We start from the raw sequence: 3,777 nt of genomic DNA on the forward strand, positions 1-3,777 counted from the left end.
AGACCCATCCCAGCTGCGGATATACTCCAGAGACTTGATTTGAACCTGCAGTTTATTCCAGTATTACTACAAGCCTGAACCAAGAACTTTGCCATTACTGTATGTAATTGATTCCATTTAACCAATTCTAGATCTCATCTATATCTTTTTCCTTTTATGGATAAAACTTTAGATTTTAGATTCTAAAGGATTGGCAACAGCATGATTTGTGGGTAAGATCTGATTTGTATATTGACCTGGGTCTGGGGCTTGGTCCTTTGGGATCAAGAGAACCTTTTTTCTTTTACTGGGGTATTGGTTTCATAACCATTTGTCCCCATAATGAGTGGCACTAGTGGTGATACTAGGAAACAGAAGTGTCTAAGGGAATTGCTTGTGTGACTTATGGTTAGCCAGGGGGGTAAAACCAAAGTTCTCTCTGTCTGGTTTGGTTTGCCTTAGAGGTGGAAAACCCCCAGCCTTGCTTTAAGCAATTTGTCCTGAATTGGCACTCTCAGTTGGGTTCTACCAGAACCAACATCGTTACAGCAGGGCACTAGAGACAGTGTTGACACATGATGACATGCACGATATTGATGTGAGTGATTTAGGTGATGTACTGAAAGCCCTTTCAAGATGCATTTCAGCAGGATCAACTCCAAAGGCTGTTCTGGAATATATGTGCACAGATAAGATGATCATCCTCTTTCCAAATGCTTTTGTTGCTCTGTGCATACTTCTAACACTTCCTGTAAGAGTTGCCAGTGAAGAAAGCAGCTTCTCCAAGCTGAAGTTAATAAAAACACATCTACGCTCCACAATGACACAGGAGAGGCTGGTCTCAATAGAGCATGAGCTGGCCCAGACTATGGACCTCCAGGAAGCAATTCAAATCTTTGCAACCAAGAAGGTACGGAAAGCACCACTTTGATTATTCAAACAGATAAAAATGCCAGTGTTTACTATGCAGACAAGAAAAGTTACATTTGCTGTTCAGGCATTTGAAAGTTAAGTGTTACTCAAAATTTTTGAACAAGGCATTTTAATTTGTTAGTTCTCCTTTATTGGAGTAGGTAGCAGAGCAATACCATGAGAGGAGAAGAACAGGAAGAAGGCAGAATTGAGACCTTTCAAAGTTTTGGCCCAAGCGAGGAGGCATGGGAGCATCATTTGAGCTCCCCACCTCAGGTGCCAAAATGTTGTCCGCCGGCCCTGGGCCTTATTACCAAAAGGACTGAGAATCCAGCAGCTCCCATCAGGTCAGGTCTGGTTGCTGAATGTTTCTGAAACTCAGGTCACTCATTTAGATGTCTAATTATGGAAGTATCTATTTTTTAAAAATCTTCATTTTAAAATTGTCAATATTATTGGTATTCTTCCCTGCACATAGCTATTTACATTTTAAATGACACACACCTTTTAATCCTCAAACCAGTATGTGCTAATTTCTCCTAGTGCATAACAATGTATCCCACATCTTGTATGTGGGCAGGGTAATCACCACATTTCACCCACCATGGAATAAAATTAAAACCCTGAAGTAAATATAATTTTGCATTAAACTCTGCCTATACTGGCATGTTACCATTGTTCCTAGAGGACCAGTTTCTGCCATTCTTACTCATGTTAATTAGTACCTTACATTATGAATAGTCCATTGAATTCTAATTCTCTGGGATTACTCATGAGGTAAAAGTACCACACAATGTAAGTAGCTGTGTCATAATCTGACCCATAGTGCCTGGTGCAATGCCTGCAGAAGTCAATGGAAAGACTGCACTGGGTTAGGTCCATAATGAGTAAGACACATTCACTGACTTCAGTGGGTCCGCTTATATAACTTAGAGTGTGTGTGTGTATATATATATATATATATCTGACTTAGTAAGAGTTGTAAAACCAGGCCCTAAAATACTTCCAGCTGGGATAAAGAAGACCATATTTAAAAGCACACAGAAAGGAAAACTTTGTAGCATAAACAAAGTATATGGTGGCATAGTATGAAGTCCTTAACTCACCTTGGTTTGAGAAAACCTGTATTTGGCTCACAAGTGGTGTAATGCAGTCAGCACAAACATGCATAATAAAAAGTTTATAACACACAGACTCTGTGTAATGTCAAATAGCCCCTCTTCTGTTTTAAACAGGTGTCATCTGAAGAACAACTCCTTCTTTTGATGTTTATTGACAGTCTCTTCAGCCTTCAAATGAAAACTGAGCTGTTAGGATTAATTAGTTTATTCTGCCATAAATCTCTAGATTACAGGTAACATGGTAGGACAATGAACCCTGTAAATATGGAAGAGAGAAGAGGAAACCAGCTGCTTGAAATATATAAGCCTCTCATTATGGGACTTGCATTGCTCATGTTATTAAAAATAATTATTGTATTGCCACTTTCTATTATCCAATTAATATTTAACAAGTAAACCGAATATCAGTTCATATTTTTTGCAGAGGCTTTCAGTTAATTTACTTTCTGGAAGGAATAGTTGTTTCAGTTTCTTCATTAAATTTTGCTACAGTCTTCATTTTTTTACATATAGTACTTATGCCAGAGGCATGATTATGTTTTACTCATAAGCTTTCAGATCCAGGGCTTTCAGGGGAACACAGAGGTACGAAATATTTCATTGAACAGATCAGATACAGCATGTATGATATCTTTTGTAGTTTGGTGTAGGGTAATGGAAATGTGCACAGAAGTGTGTGCTGTTGTGGGGGTGGTGGGGTGTTTTGTTTTTTTTTGTTTGTTTGTTTTTTAATGTGTGTGTTCTGGTTTGGTTTGGTTAGGTTAGGTTAATTCAAGGAAAATACTGTTAGGTCCAATCCAGTGGTCAGTGTAGTTAGTAGGAACCTTTGTGAGATGGTAAATAAAACTTTGTGAAGGTATCTAATGGGGAAATCTATGGGTTTCTTTACCTCCCCTTCATCTCTTTAGTTTTATAGAGGGTTAGTGACCAAGATTTTCAGAAGTGCCTAGTGTTTTGGGTGCTGACCTTGAGACACATAGAATGGGCCTGATTTTTAAAAGGTGGGTCGGTTCTCAGCCCTTTCTGAAAATCAGGTCTCCATTTAAGTTGTCTCAAGTTGATTACTCCTGTAACTGAGGCATCCAAAATCACTAGTCATTTCTGAAAATCTTGGCCACTATGAATAGGGCTGTAGTGATAGAAGTTAAACTTTTCAGTGGAAGGCCAGTTCCTGATCAGTTCCTGGTCTTGCTTAAATTTCTGAATTCCTCCTTGTCCCAATATATCCCTGGTTCTGCCCTTCTAGAATTGTACCTAGGGTTTTCTCACATTGCTTTATGATTATCGTTCAAGTGGGTCGATCAAGCAGATGTTCTTATGTATGCATACTGAACTGTCCTCCTTTCTCTTTGTGCGTCTTTTTACACAAACAGTATACTGCAATGCTACTGACCTTTTGATCTAAGGAGAATAAATTCCACTCTAATGACGTTGATTTTCCTTTTATGCTGCCTGCCTATGCCACATCTTCTTTCCTCCTCTCACTCCCCATTAGCACTACTTACCGACGTGTTCCAAAGGCCTTTTCTTGATTAGTCCCTGTCACCTCTGCAGCCCTGCTTCCTCCCACTGGAGATTTTTTAAAAATTAAGTTATTGGCTCTCACTCATTCTGTTGTAACCAGCTGTGATGAGTCTTCCTTTGCTTTCTATAAAGTTACCAGTAACGAAAGCTTATGCTCAAATAAATTTGTTAGTCTCTAAGATGCCACAAGTACTCCTTTTCTTTTTGCGAATTCAGACTAACACGGCTGCTACTCTGAAAC

The sequence above is a fragment of the Dermochelys coriacea genome, chromosome 1 (assembly GCF_009764565.3).
Source record: "Dermochelys coriacea isolate rDerCor1 chromosome 1, rDerCor1.pri.v4, whole genome shotgun sequence".
NCBI classification, from domain to species: domain Eukaryota; kingdom Metazoa; phylum Chordata; order Testudines; family Dermochelyidae; genus Dermochelys; species Dermochelys coriacea.